Source organism: Strix uralensis, chromosome 36 (assembly GCF_047716275.1).
Source record: "Strix uralensis isolate ZFMK-TIS-50842 chromosome 36, bStrUra1, whole genome shotgun sequence".
Taxonomy (NCBI): Eukaryota; Metazoa; Chordata; class Aves; order Strigiformes; family Strigidae; genus Strix; species Strix uralensis.
The window spans coordinates 1,992,360-2,007,857 of NC_134007.1; the positions used below are offsets into that span (position 1 = coordinate 1,992,360).

Below are 15,498 nucleotides of genomic sequence, written 5' to 3' on the forward strand. Positions count from 1 at the left end.
AATAACGGCCCCTCGGTGACATGCTGAGAGTCAGGGATATGTCTGAGCTCTGTGTCTGCTGCCAGGACAGGGCCATGTCCCAGCTCCAGCTCCATCTCATTGGAAGGGACCTTCCGTGGGGCTCTCCAGGGAGGGACGGGTGAGTCAGCGCTCCTGGGATGGGGCTCTGGCCTGGGATAAGGCCCCTTCCCAGCTGCTGCTCCCAGCACAGAGGGGTCTGATGCAGAGGCAGGGGCTGTTCCCTTCCCTTCCTGACACAGCGCCCGGTGCAGTCCCAGCCCTGTGGTTCCCATGGCATGGGCATGGCTGGACACTCGCAGTTTGGGCTCTTGGTTGTGCCCAGTATAGGAGATGCTCAGTGCTCCTGGTCCACACAGCAGGGTTCAAGGCATGTAAAACCCATTTCCCCCACTACAACTGACCCTGTCCTGTGACGCCCCACCGCCACAGTGACGTGACACCTGCAGCGGAGCCATCCCTCATATATGGTCATGAATGGCACTGGAGAAGTTCATTGGAGGGCTGGGCTGTGTCGGAGGGGAGATAGGTCCCGATAATGTCTAAAAAGGGGCTGCTGCTTTGATTGGCTCCTCCTGTAGCTGGGCTGGCATCAGCAGAGATATATTGCCCTCCCGTCGTCATTGTCCCCACGAGTCCCCAGGAGCTGTGGCAGGGAGTGTGGTGCAGCAGGGATGTGCGGACAGGGCAGGAGGCTCAGGATGGGCACAGAGGGACTCCTGTCCCCTCAGATGCTGTGGCTGCTCCTCTGGATACAGCTGTGCAGGGGTAAGTGCCATCTCCCTTGTCCCACAGCACAGGGCCAACAGGTACCAGCGTGGTCATTGGGATCTGTCAGGGAATGGGGATTCTTTGCAGGTGCCACTGAGACGAGGGGCAGAAGGTGCTCAAGTCCCTGGACCCTGTGCCCACCTGGGTGGGAGAGAGTATCATCTCCTTCTCCAGGCTTCCACCGTCTAGGGCAGCCTGTGCCTGGCTGGATTCATAGACACCCTGTCCTGGGGGACCCTTTAGGGACTCCCTGTTCCCTAGCACTGAGGTGGTCCAGTGGGTGATGGCAGCACCCAGAGATCCCCCCAGGGCACTGCCAAGCTCTTGGGTGCCCCAAAGGGATTTGTGTACTGCTCCCTGCCCCCGTGCTCCAGGGGAGCCCTGACCCCACAGGAACAGTTTTTATCCCACTGAGAGAACGGGAACGGTGCATCTACCGTGGAGGAACATTCTGCCTGGGGGACACGGCCCAGTGCAGGGACTGGGCTGACACCGGGGTGAGGAGGGGATGTAGGTGCAGGGACCTTCTGGATTGTCTCAGTGGGAACACGGAAAGCCCTGGGCATGGGGGTAGGTGTGGATTGTGGTGGGGCAGGCAGTTTGCATGGGAAGCTGCAGGCCTGGGCACATGGGGCTGTTCAGGGGGTGCTGGGGAAGAGCAGGTGCCCAGCCCTGTGCAGGTGGCCATAAGCAGCAGGGCAATAGCCATTGGGCTGTGAGAAGATGCCTTGTGTGGTGGGATGGCAAATGACTCAGCAGGGCCAGAGCTGGGCACGCCCAGCCTTGTTCAGCCCCTGAGGATAGAAGGAACCCCTGAAGTGCCCTGGGGACTAGCCTGGAGGGGAGTGGGCTCCCACCCTGGTACCTCTGACTCTACCCTGGCAGGGAGTTCCTTGAGAGCGACAGTGCTGGGGCTTGGTGTTCTCCTGACCCAGTTCGTGTTGGTCTTTGAAGGTGTTGTGGAGGTGAGGCTGGCAGATGGCGGCAGTCGCTGCGCTGGGAGAGTGGAGGTGAAACACCAGGGCCAGTGGGGGACAGTGTGCAGTGTCTCTTGGGACATGACTGATGCAGCAGTGGTTTGTAAGCAGCTGGGCTGTGGGTCTGCTGTTGGAGCTCCTCAGTACGGACACTTTGGGAAAGGATCTGGCCCAACTTGGATGAATAATGTTGGGTGTAAAGGCACCGAATCTGCCCTGTCTGACTGCAGACACAGCGGATGGCGTAAACATAACTGCATTTATGCCCGTGATGCTGGAGTGATGTGTTCAGGTAAGGGGACAACCTATTCCCCACATCTGGGGCTGGGATGGTGGAAGGGATCCGGCTGTGCCCTCAGAGAGCAACAAGCGGGTGCTGGAGCACAGCACAATGTGGCCGGTCACACTGCCAAGCTTGGACTGTCATTGCTGATGTCCCCAGTCCCTGGGGAAAGCCCAGAGGGAGCCTACCCCAGGGTGAACTAACCCTGCCACAGGGTCTCAGCCCCCTTCAGTCAGTGTCTTGGGCTGCAGATTAACCTTCTATCCCTGCCCCATTTTGATCACTGGTATCCACTGGTCTCCACCCATTCTGCCAGTTCCCAGCCAGCCATGCTGAGGGTCCTGTGCTGGAGAAACCTGCAGGGAACTTTCATGGAACACCACACCTTGGAGGAACGGCATGAGATGGATGGTCCCTGTGGCTCATCCTCCCTCACAGGCATGAGTACCTCAACTGAATCGAAAGGCTTTTCAGAGAGCATGAGCGTGGGGCCCTGGGCAGAGGAGCAGGCTGGCACACAGCCCTTCGCCTCCTGTCCCCAGGGCTGGGCTGTGTGATCCGGCACTGTGAGGCCTCGGAGCTTGGCAGCTGCTTGACCCTGGCCGCTCCCTACTGCATCACCGTGTGCCCAGGTGGGCACTAGGACATCCCTGGGGCTGTGACAGCCCTTCAGGGACACGGCCCCATGCAGGCAGTGCTGCCCTGCTGCCCAACCCTTCCTGCCTGCCCACAGCTCCCCACACTGCCCCATGTAACAGGGTCTTTGGCAACACACTGACTCTCATCTGTGCCTGCTGTTACCCTCCGAGCCAGCGTGAACCCAGGGGCATGTGCAGGTCCCCTGCCCCTCTGCCTGACTGTCATTTTGGGATCTGTGCACTCTGGGCAGAGTCCTGTGTCCCTGGCTGACGACACCCTCTCAGAACAGCCATTGGATGGGTCTGGGCAGGCACCACCCGTGGTAACATCTGCACCGTTTCTATGCTCTGTGAAATCTCCCTGCTAACAGGAACCTCCCAAAATCCCATAACACGCCTGGGAGCGGGTTCTATTTACATCTGCATCAAGGTGATGGCCCCACCTCGTCCCATGCTCTGCAGGGATTGAGCAGGCTGCAGCAGTCATTATCATCTGGGTCATTTCTCCTGGACCTGAACTGCGCACACATCTGCGGTGCTGGGGGGACCATGCCAGGCAGCACAGGGCACCTTGCGCAGCAGCAGTTTGTCTAAGCGGTGCCTGGTGCTGCGACAGACACATACCCTTGAGGGCTGTGATTGTGTAGTGAAGGGGTGCAAGGGGTCCTGGATGTGTTTGTGTCACCAACACTCCGTCAGCAGCTTCCTCTGGGATGTGCAATGGGTGAACTGGTCACGGCTTGCTCAGAGGTGATGTGGGATGTGGGCATGTAACTGCCAGAGGGCTCTGGGAACTCCCAACTGGTTTGGGTTTTTTCCAGGATTTGTCCGTCTGGTAGAAGGGAAGAGCCACTGCTCAGGACGTGTGCAGATCCATGACAGGGGCCAGTGGAAAACTGTCTGTGCTTCCCACTTTGGTCCCAAAGCTGCTGACGTGCTCTGCAGGGAGTTGCAGTGCGGCACAGCCCTGCCTGTCCCTGGAGGAAGTCCCTTTGGAGAAGGGGTGGGTCCCATCTGGGATGGAGAGCTGCAGTGTGTGGGGAATGAATCCCTCCTCGCCTCCTGCCCCAGGGGGTCCCCCAGGGACCAGCCCTGCACCCACGCAAACAGCGCTGTTGTCACCTGCACAAGTAAGGACTCAGGGAGGGGTGTTGAATACTGGGGCTGCGCTGCTGCTTGGGGAACTGAGCAAGGACCCTGCTGGGCCGGGTATGAGGACAGGAGGGGTGGATGGAGTTGTCTGCAGCATGAAAATACTGCAGGAGGAAAACAAGGGCATGTTGTCCCTCTGGCCTCTCTGCCAGCTACAGAGAGTACAAGAGCACCAATGGCCCCTCTTTCGTCCTCCTCTCTCCCCAGAGTACACAGGGTTCAGGCTGGTGAATGGCAGCACAGTGTGTGCAGGGAGGGTGGAGGTCCAGGTGCTGGGGACGTGGGGGACCCTCTGTGCCTCGCGCTGGGATCTCTCGGATGCCCACGTTCTCTGTCAGCAACTCAACTGCGGGTTTGCTGAGTCCATTCCTGGAGGAGAGCATTTTGGGAGAGAGACTGGCCCTGTCTGGAGAGACTCATTCCACTGTGACGGGACTGAAGCCCACCTGCAGCAGTGCCCAGTGACCACCCTGGGGGCCTCACCGTGCTCCCAAGGGAACACTGCTGCTGTCATTTGCTCAGGTGAGTGCCAGAAGAATGCTGCGTTCAATTCATTTGTCATTTGTGTACAACATGGCCACCCAGAGCAGGGCTCCCGTGGCCATACCAGGCTGACTTTCTCCCTGGAGAAACCCTGCCTTCCCCAGGAGCCATCTGGAGGTTTTTCCCTGCTCAGAGTGAGCACTCCACTTTGGGACAGCTGAGGACTGAACGGAGGCAGGCATCTGGCCCTAGGGCAGTTGCTTAGGCCCCAGCACCACCACCAGGTCTGGGCTCCTCTGTTCTCATACTGTATAAGGAGCCCAGGACAGGGCTGCAGGGCTCTGTCCCATCCCTCTGGCTGCAGACACCCACATCCCATCCCCACAGAGAGCCCTGCAGAGCCTCATCCCACCACCCAGCAGGAGCTGCCTGGGTGCACCCAGCAGCAACAGACCTGGGTGTGAGCTGCAGAGAGGGCCCAGGCTTTACCCTCGCTTCTCCTCAGCACAAGGCTCAATCTTGTCCAGTTTGGTGGGGAAATCCCCCCTCGCCCCCCTCCCTGAAGGTGCCATGCTCCCGGTGCCGCCCATGGCCGTGGCATCTCTGCTCTCCCCAGGCTCAGCCAGCTTTGGATCCCTGCGGCTGGTGGGCGGAGGGAGCCGCTGCGACGGACGAGTGGAGATCTTCCAGGATGGGGCATGGGGCAGAGTCCTGGATGACCAGTGGGACGTGCAGGAGGCCAGCGTGGTGTGCCGGCAGCTGCGGTGTGGGGAGGCCGGGACAGCCTACAACCCCCCAAAGCCTGAGCGAGGGACAGGCCCCGTGGGGCTGCGAGGGGTGCAGTGCGCAGGGCATGAGGCCAACCTGAGTCTCTGCAACACCTCCCTGCCTGAGAGCGTGCTGGCGGCAGGGGTTGTGGAGGATGTGGGAGTCATTTGTGGGGGTGAGTGGCACTGTGCAGGCTCCCCAGGTGATGGTCTGTGCAGGCAGACAGTCCCTGGCAGCAACTGGGGTTTGTACCCACTGCAGGGAGTCGGTGGCTCCGGCTGGTGAACGGGGCCGGGCGCTGCGCAGGGAGAGTGGAGATCTACTACCAGGGCATGTGGGGGACTGTCTGCGATGATGGCTGGGACCTGTCTGATGCTGCCGTCGTCTGCCACCAGCTGGGCTGTGGAGGGGCAGTGGAGGCAGCCGGCTCTGCTCGGTTCGGGGAAGGCTCCGGGCAGATCTGGCTGGACGGTGTGAACTGCTCCGGGGCCGAGGCTGCTCTCTGGGACTGCCCGGCTGGGCCCTGGGGGCAGCACGACTGCGGGCACAAAGAGGATGCGGGAGTCATCTGCTCAGGTCTGTGCCAGGAGCTGTGGTGGGAGCCTGGTTCCTGGGGAGGCCAGGACGTGGGGAGAGCCGGGCATGGCTGAGGCTGTCCCTGGCTGCCCCTGAGCTCCTGCCCGAGCACATCCTGTGGACACGCATACATGGGCACCCTCAGTCACACTGCGGGTCCTGGGGACCTCAGCCATCCCCGAGGGTTAGTGGGAAGGGCAGGGGTGTCTGTCCATCAGGGACTTCTCTCTGCCCCTGGGTGCCAAGGGGACATGTTGGCCCTTCCCTTGCCTGGCTGAGGGCCTGGGGGTGCTGAGGTGTCCTAGCTCCCACAGCCCCAGGGCAGCCTGTTCCCCCTTTGGGGTCTTTTCCTCCCAGAGTTCGTGGCCCTGAGGCTGGAGAACAGTGACGGCTGCTCTGGACGCCTGCAGGTTTTCTACAACGGGACATGGGGGAGCGTTTGCTCCAACTCGATGACTCTCAACACAGTGATGCTGGTGTGCAAGGAGCTGGGCTGTGGGGATGGAGGATCCCTGGAAAGACGCCAGTCCTCTGGTAGGGTGTCTGGCCCTGCCTGGCTGGATCGCGTGCAGTGTGGGGAGAGAACCAGCTCCTTCTGGCAGTGTCCCTCCACTCCCTGGAACCCACAGTCATGCCAAGACCTGCGAGAGGAGACCGACATCACCTGCAACGGTAACTCTGATCCTCCCAGGTACTCATGTCACTCCAGATTCTGCTCCCCATTGGCCACAGCCAAGCACAGATAAAGAGCTTGGAGGGGCTTTTCCTTTCCATGTCAGACCCTTCTGCTGCCAGTGGCACAAACATGATCATGGCCACACACGTCCAGCAGCAGTTGCAACCCAGGTTGTCAGCAGCGCCTGGGGGAGGCAGAGGCATCTCCAGGTGAGGTCTCAGAAGAGACCAGACAGGTTTCAGAAGAGCCTCCCTTCCACAGACAAGCTACTGCTGCGCTGTGAACCAGGGAGCTCTTGGGGCTGAGCACTCGGGGTCCCCCCACAGTCCTGTGCGTGTCCCCTGGATGACCGTAGTTCAATTGCTGCCATGACCAAGATGGTACAGGGAAGCACCAGCAGAGCTCAGCCCCATTCTCGTCTGCATGATCCCCCAAACCAGCCCCTTCACCACAATGTTTCCTTCTTCAGGGGGACGCCCAGAAATGCCCCTGACCCCGTTGGCCCCATGCCCCAACTCCACAAGCTGTACAGGTAAGTATTTGCCCCTCTGTGTCTGGCAGGGCTCTGCCTGCTGTCCTGGTGCCATGGGAGGTCTTTGCCTTCTCCAGCCAGGGAGAAGATTCGTGCCATGGGCGGTGAGGACGGGTGCTCGGGCAGAGTGGAGGTCTGGCACCGTGGCTCCTGGGGGACGGTGTGTGACGACTCCTGGGACATGCAGGATGCCGAGGTGGCATGCAGGCAGCTGGGCTGTGGCCGTGCAGTGTCTGCCTTGCGTGAGGCTGCATTTGGGATGGGGATGGGCCCCATCTGGCTGGAGCAGGTGGAGTGCCAGGGGACGGAGTTATCCCTGCAGGACTGCTGGGCCCGGCCTGGGGACCGCGGTGCTTGCCAGCATAAGGAAGACGCTGCCGTGCGCTGCTCAGGTGAGTGACAGGGCTGGAACCCCTTGGTCAGGCATTGGCAGGGAGCTGGGGAAGACCTTCAGTGCACGAGGTCCTGACATGGCCCCCGACATCTCATGAGCAAGAATGTTCCTGCAGAGTGCAGGAGGCTGGTGCCAGTCAGGGAGCAGCCTCGTTGAACTGGATGTCCTTTGGCCACTGCCCGTGGGGCCCTGCAGACCCATGGCTATCGCCAGGCTGCCTGTGCCATCCTGCCTGCTTCCCAGAGCAGAGGTGCTGGGCCCAGGCCTGGCCTCCCTTTTGGGCACTACAGGAGGGGCAATTTGGGTTGGATGTGTCAGGGACATCTACAGACACCCCCATGGTGTGCTGGGGAGGAGGGTCCCCGCTCCCCGCATACCCAGTGTCTCAGCCCTGCTCTCTTTTTCCTCCTCTGCAGCTACACCCAGGATGGCAACATACCCACCCCAAGCAGGTAAGTTGTCCTCCCTCTGGGGCTGGGTATCCCCAGGGACAGGCTGTGACTCACAGATGGATGGAAGGGGCTCCTCGCTGGGGTGTGAAACTCTCTGGAGGAGGCACTGGAGTGGTGTGAGGGTGTGAGGGAGAGTTGTCATTACGTCAGCAGGGTGGAAGCTTCCCCACATTCACCCCTGGGGCCATCCAGCCCCTGCTGCCTTGTGTGATGGGGTCAGGACTGGTGCTGCCTCCACCTCTCCCAGGCCTGGTTGCTGCCCCTTCCATTTTCTCTCCCCTGCAGTTCCCACCCGAGGCCGTCAGACCAGCAGCGGGAGAGTCTCAGTGCCCGTCATCATCTGCATCATCCTGGGGGCCCTTCTCTGCCTTCTCCTGGCCCTCTTGGCTGGGCAAGTGCTGAGCACCAGGGCTGCGCGCAGAGGTGGGTCCTTCCCCAGAGGTCCCAGGGGGAGATACCTCCTGGAAGGACGGTGTGGTGCTGCAGGGGGGTGTCAGCGAGGGTCGTCAGTGAGAGGCACAGGCAGAGGTGGGGGGATGAGACAGTATGCTGCCACCTTCACATGTGCTGCCCCACTGAGTGCCTGTCCGTGGGCCACCAGCAGCAAGGACTGGAGAGAGCCCAGAGGTGGGGGGAGCTAGCGATGGGGTGAGGAGAGAAATGGCAGAGTGGGGACGGCCAAGGCTGACAGTGCGCTACGTAGTGCTGGATGGGGCTCTGGGGAAAGGGAGATGCTAGGAGGAGTGCGGGGCAGGAGGGTCCATCACCGTGGTGTCAGGTCCCAAGCCTGTCCCTCAGCACAGGCCTGCCCACCCCCAGGACAGGGGCCCTATTATGGACCCATGGGGCAGACAGGGGCAAGCTCCAGGTGCAGAGGAAGTGTGGGAGCTGCTCCAGGGTGAGATAAGGGGGGCATGATCCAGGTGCCAGAGGGGCATGAGCACTGTCTTCAAAGGGATGATGCGAGGGTGACGCTGCCCCAGAGGTTCTCCACAGTGATGTTGCCCTCCCAGGGGATGTGGCAGCCGTGCCTGGGCAGCACAGTGGGGCTGTGCTCTCAGAGCAGTCCTGGGCTGGCCCAAGGAACTGGTTTGGGGGATCACAGTGTGATCCCATGGCCCCTCTGCCTGTCCCTGTGCCAGCCCTGCTTCTGTCCCCAGGCTCCAGAAGAGCTCAGGAGCCCTTCCTCGAGGCTGTGTATGAGGAGATTGGTTACAACTCAGCTTTGGAGAAGCAGGCCAGGTTTGGTCACTCAGGTGGGTGTGGGTCCTCCCTGGAGGCACATCTGCAGGACCCTTTCCCCTGGCGTCAACCCAGAGCTGATCCCCTGATGCACCCCCAGTCCATGGTCCCTCTGGTGCTTGGAGCATGGGGTCTGTGGGGAGAGCATCCAGGTCCTGGGCCCAAGAGAGAAGCTTTCTACCAGTCATCCCTGACTGTCTCAGCTGGACAGCCCCTCTCTTGCCCCTGCACCCCATGTGGCACCCGAGGAGTGAGGGAAGGGGCTGTCCTAGGGCAACTCTGAAGCAAATTTGGGACAGGGTTTTCCCGGGGGAGAAGGGTGAATTCCCAGCCCTCCTCCCCATGCAGCCCCAGCTCTGTGGGTCCCTCTTCCCCAGCAGCGCTGACCATGAGCCAGGTCAGTGAAGCTTGCTCCATAACACCCACTGTGCTTCTCTCCAGGCTCTTCTTCAGAGCAATCCCTGACCCAGCTGCAGCCCTACCCTGGGTTCAGCGAGGAGGAGGATGGTCTGGGATCAGCACCAGGTAATGGAGGCAGGAAGGGGTTGATCTCCCTGCAGACACGTGATGGACAGAGGAGTCACTGAGTGTCACCATTGGAGATGGGGAGGACATGGCCGTCTCCCGTAGTGCTGCCAACCCAGTGTCTCAGCCCTGTGTCCCTGCGCATGCACTCGTCCTCTGCTCTGCAGGACGTATCTTCTCTCTGTCACCAGCTCCCCTCTCCTTTCAGATGTCCTTGTCCTGCCCAGAGATCACCCAGAAGATGGCTACGATGATGCCAGAGAGGTTTCTGATCCGGGGGAGGGAGAGTGGGAAATGCCCAGGATGCCAGAGGAGGGAGCAGGCCCCAGGGATGCACCCAGAGGTGAGAGGGAAAGACAGCACTGCCTGTTCCTAGGGTGACATCCCTGGTGCACCCCAAGTCACTACTGTACTGAGGCCCAAACCTCCTGGGAAGGGGGAACCTACCCCAGGAGTTTTCCTTGAAAGGCCTGGAGGTGGGAGAAGGAGCTGAATGTGGTGAGGAGCAGGGAGGATGATGGGGTACAGACACCAAGGGGTGAACTGAAATGTCCACCCTTGCTGCTTGCAGGGGTCACCCCATGCTCCCAGAGAAGTGCCGAGGTCCCTGGAGCTGAAGGAGACACCTCGTCCCTGTCCCCAGGGAGCATGGGCTATGATGATGCTGAAGAGGTGTCTGTGGCACATCCCCATGAGAACACAACAACTGTGACACTGTAGCTTGGTGCACAACAGTCCCTGAGCCCCAGGCCAGGAGAGCCCATCCCTGCCCTGCAGCTGGGTGCAGCCGGGAGGGAGGAGAGGTCTGTGCAGCTGGGAGAGCTGTGAGCACCACGGAACTGACTCCCTTGACCCATGGGCAGGAGAAATTGCCTGGAGTTTCCATATTTGTATTCCCATTTTTATGCTGTGGATCTTTCTTCTTATTAAAAGTCTCTGGGGGCTTTGACCCAGAGCATCTCCTTGCCTGCCAGGTGTCAGGGCATCATCCTGAGGCTGGTCAGGGGAGCAGAGAACAAAGACACAGTGGTAGGGAAGGGCTGTGTCTCAGGGACAGCAGACTCAGGGTCAGGCTGTTGGGCTGCGAGAGCCCATGGCCCCTGGGGAATAATCTTAGTGACAGAAATATTTCCATCCTGCTGGCCACAGGCAGTTTCTAGTCAAAATGTGTCTCTGATAGGTCCCTTGATGTACCCCAGTGGGAGCACCCATTTCCTCACCTGAGGGTTCCAGCTGCTCTTTCCTCCACGCCCTGCCTCAGCCATGCTGGTCCCACAGTGCAGAGGCCATGACAGAGCTGCCATGTCAGGGGAAGCCCTGGGCTTTTGGCTCATAGAAGTGAGCCTAAGGTGACCACAGGGCCCTGAACACCCCAGCTAGACCAGGGGGGATTGTGGCCCGCGGACCTCCTCCCCCAGTGATTAGGAGGCAGCTCTGCTCCAGAGTACCCCAGCACAGAGTGCAGAGCCACTTTCTGGACACATGGGGCTGGGATTCCCTCTCCTCATGCTCTGCCAGGACCCGTCTCCATGGGCTGTTCCTGCTGCTTTGCAGACCTGTGGCATCCCTGGGCCCGCCTCCTCCTGCTCCTGGTCGAGCTCCTGGCCTGGGGAAGGGCCCATCCAGGCAGCTGCTCATGTGGGCACATTTCCATGGCAGTGGAGATTTTGTGTCCCTCCACTAAAACAGGTGCTTCTGAGAGCTGAGCCAGGGTCCCTCTCCCTCAGCTGGGGTTTTACCTGCCCCAGTGCCCATGGGCAGAGAATCCTCTCATGCAGGAGCCAGGCCGGAAGAAGGGTTTGACACCTGCGCAGGACCTGGCGCCCAAACTGACAAACTGCCCTCCCTGCTCCTGCTGATGGGTCTCCACACCCTGCTAGCTCTTCTCCAACAGGCTTCTCTGCCACGGGCTGGAATGTGCATTGGGTGCCTGTGGCAGGATTCCCTGTGGGGAGCAGCTGCAGCTCTGCAGCCCTGCAAACAGCAGGATCTGGCCCTGGAGCAGAAGCGGGGAGGAGGCAGATGTTGGCAACATCCTCTCCTATTGCAGTGTTGCCCCATTCCCTGCTGGGAGCTCCTCCACCCCTGGGGTGACCCTGGTGGGAGCTGGGGGGAGCTGAGGTTCACACATCCCTCTGCCCCACACCCGGAAGCCTTCTTGCTGGCAGCCCCCATGGGAGACCAGAGTTCCCAGGGCAAGACCCCCATGCTGATGGGTGACATACATGGGCATTGCAAACACAGCCTCCATCCCCTGCAAAACTCCCACTGGGATAAGCTCCAGCCCTGTGTCTCAGAGAAATAAGGTCTAAAAGTGAAGTAAAGAGGAAGAGGGGAGTGTAATCTTCTGGACACAGGATGGTGGACACCTATGGGCAGTATGGACTCAAGGTGCCCCAAGCGGGGACTGGGGAGAAGAGCCCAGTGCCTGTTCCATGCCACCTCCCTGCCAAGTCTGCCCTCCCACAGGTATATCTCTCCCTTACTCTGGCAGCTGGTAGAGGTTTGCCTCTTCCTTCTTGGAGAAAGAAGCCCCAGGCATGGGTATGCTGGAGGGGGCAACACCCCTGAGCAGAAGGAACCTGTTTCATGGCATTTGGGGACCTGAACAGTCTGGCCCTGATGGATGGGTCCATTCTCTGCAGCCAAGCAAGATTGTCATTGTGCCCCAGGGCTGTGGGTGCTCCTGCAGCTCCTGAGGACCTACCTGAGGGGGGTCGCACTGAGACCCCAACCCTCAGCACTGCAGCCCCACACTGGGCAGAGCTCAGATGTGGAAAACCCACAGGAGACCAGCCTTATTTCTCTGAGTTTGGGCTCACCATGCCCAGGGTCTGGGCACCATGAAGTGAAAGTCCATGCCTCACACCCCAATTTAGTTGCCAGTGTCTTGCTGGGGAAGCAGCCAAGGCACCATCTCCTGGCTATCGCCACCTCTGCGTGGCTGTGGACAGACCGGTGCCTCTCCGATCCCACCAACACAGGTTGGACGGAGACACCAAACACCCCGGGAAGAAGAAGTGGGCACCGGCCCTGCCACTCACCCCTTGGCAGGGCTGTGCCTGACCTCAACATCTCCAGGTTCCCTGAGCTGAGGCTCTGCTCAAACCAGTGGTGATGGTGGAAGGAGAAGGACCTGGAGACAGGGTTGGGGTAAGAAATGTGTCTCCTCCAGCTGGGAGTCCCACAGACCTGCCGGGCTCATCCAACTCTGACCTTGCTACCTGCTGGCACAGAGGAGGCTTCCCATGTGGTATGGGATCTCCACCTGGAGAAAGGACAATCTCAGAAGGACACCTGAGCTGGACCAGCACACTCACAACACGTCTCTCAGTGCAGCCAGAAAGGATTCCTAGTGTGCTGCTGACATCTTTCCCCTCCCTGAGCTCTCCCCACAAAGGAGCACACTCTGCCGCCAACATTGTCCCTGGGTGGTGGGTGGAGGGTCTGTGGCACAAGGCAGTGACCTGAGCTCAGGTTCAGCACAGCCACCCTCTTCTCCTCCAAGAGGGACTTAGCAGAGGTGGCACAAACAGCCCTCCCACTGCCCTCATCCCCTCCCAGATGAGCCCTGGCTGGGCAGCACAGGCCTCAGGGCCTGGAGAGGACCAGTGCCTGAACTGCAGCCCACACCTGCCTGAGGCTGGGCTGTCAGGGCATAAGCACCCCTGGACATGCCAGGGAGTGAAGCCAGGACCTCCCCCATGCCAAGCAGATGCTCGGCTCCATCCCTGTGATACCTGCCAGCAGGAGAGACCCTCTCCTCCCATGATGTGTCTGTGACATCACAGCCCTGGTGTCCCCTGGGTGTCCAGGGACCCTCTGCAGAAAACAGCACTGGAATTGTCCTGAGCCGAGGGAAGTCAGGACTGCCTCTGCGCTGGGGCCTGATCCTGGCAGAGGGCTGCACTGCAGAGTGCTGCCCCTTTAACGTCTCTGCAGGGCAATGGGGCAGGAGGAGGCTCTTGCTGCAGGCACTTCTCCCATGCTCTGGCCCCTTCTGGGGTTGGTCGATGGAGAGGAGAAAACCCCTGAGCCTCCTCTGCCCCCCAGTGCAACACCCCTCTGTGCCACATCTGTCCCAAAATCTACAGCAGGAGCAGTGCAACAGGGTGAGGGAAATTCCCTCCCTGGGGTGAGGTAATATCCCTCCCCTGGGCTTAGCTGCCCCCAGGCTCTGATCGCACCCCAGGGGGTGTGGTGGGGGCATATGGGGACTGAAATCCTATAACCCCTCCTCCAGTCACTGGTCCTCTCCCTGTACCAGTCTTCCCACCAGCATCCCTGGAGGTGAGGTGAACAGCAGGTGTCCATCTCCCTGGGGCTGAGGGTGTGGGTTGGGCTCATGGACCTTCCCACTCCTCCCACACTGAGGACTGTCCTGACAGCAAAGCAGTGCCTGGGACAGCCCTGGCTGGGCTCTGTGGCAGGGTGGGTGAGCATGTTCAGCTGTTAACGCCAAGGCTGATCGCTTGACCACATGCAGGGATGGTGTCTTCATGGTGGTAAACCTGGGGCAACTGTGCTGCCAGTGCCATAGATTTTTCCCTGCTGAGCCCCTGCCTGGCAGAGAGGGTTTGGGGCAACAAAAACCAGACCACAGTCACCATGAACATCTGGAGTGGTTGAGTGGAGTTAAGGAGATGGACTGCTCCTCTGTTCTGCTTTGCACACGTGGCCCCAAAGCCCATCCTCAGCAGTGACTCTCCCATTCTTGCTCCAGACCTAGAAGGTCTCTTCTGGAGCAGTGACAGTCCTGCAGGCACTACCCCTGCGGACAAGCATTGTCAAGCTCATGCTCAATGCTGACAAGGCAGTAACCTTGCTTGGACAGACAGTCTCTCCCTCTCCCCTCCTCTCACTTACACTCAGTCACAACAAAAGCCAAACTTCTCTGGAGGTGCGTCCCTGGGGAGCCATGGGGAGGCAGCAGGTCTGCAGGGGGCTGGGATGTGCACATGGCTGTGGGACTACAGTCCAGTATGTGCCACTCCTTGGCCTGACTGGTTGACTGGGGAGATGCTCAGACTGGAGACAGGGGATGATCTCCTGGGTCACAGTTGTCACCATGTTCTTGATGAGCAAGAAAGGTTCTGTAACAGCAAGAGGTTGCAAGAGGGGAGCTCAGCAGCTTGTTGGGGCTCATGAGCAGGTCTTTCTTTTTCTGGGCAGGGAGTTTTGGCAACTGAGGCACAGACTCTCCATGAAGTGCAGAAGGAAAGATCCTTTATTATTACGATAGTACATACTTATGCTCTCGCCAAAGTTCTTACTTCATAATTAGCAAATCAGCAATTAGACAGTTATCAACCTTTTCTCCTATCGGCATAAGACCCCTCTAACACATGCTGTGCAGACCAATCACCCTCTCGTTCATGCGCTGTTCACGCGGTGGTCAGTTCTCACAGTTCAGCACTTTCCCACAGCTCAGTGTTGCAGCTCTCCGTTGTTTTCCTCTGACACCTTGGCACAGCTCAGCAGTTTCTTATCTTTCTTCCAAGGCCTGTTCCTCATCAAAGCCCTGCTGCTTCTCAGAGGCTGTGCAAGGCTGACAGGCCGATGTCGACTTGCCTCTCTCCCACAGTTCCTCACCAGAGTATAGTCACCAACGCACTACCCCACCTCTCTCTCCCCCAGCATCTCCCCTCCTTTACTGATGTCTCTCCCTCGGTGCTGCCTTTGTTGCTCCAGCAGGTTCCGAGGAGCCCTGTCAGCTCTCCTTCACCCAAGGGTGCAGTGCTGAGAGGCTGCTGAAGCTTGTCCAGCCCTTGGAATTTTTCCCCAGCTGCTCTTCCACACGAGCACCACTGAGCCTGCCCCAGGACACCTGGAAAGTGTCAGGCATGACAACATGACTCTGGACACGATGTTCAAAGGCATTCAGGGCCAGGTGATCTTCTTCTCAGTCCTGCTGGTGGGTGGCAAAGGGAACAGACCCTGCAGGTAGACAATTGTGCCATTGGTGTTAGTAATGGGTTTCTATGACCTTCAGACCCTCCCTGAGGAAGAGA

At 59.7% G+C, this 15,498-nt stretch overlaps 1 pseudogene; it reads left to right on the top strand.

Annotated features, from left to right (window-relative positions):
- Window positions 1-719: 719 nt before the first annotated feature.
- LOC141937036 (scavenger receptor cysteine-rich domain-containing protein SCART1-like) lies at window positions 720-14,296 on the top strand (annotated as a pseudogene).
- Window positions 14,297-15,498: the final 1,202 nt, after the last annotated feature.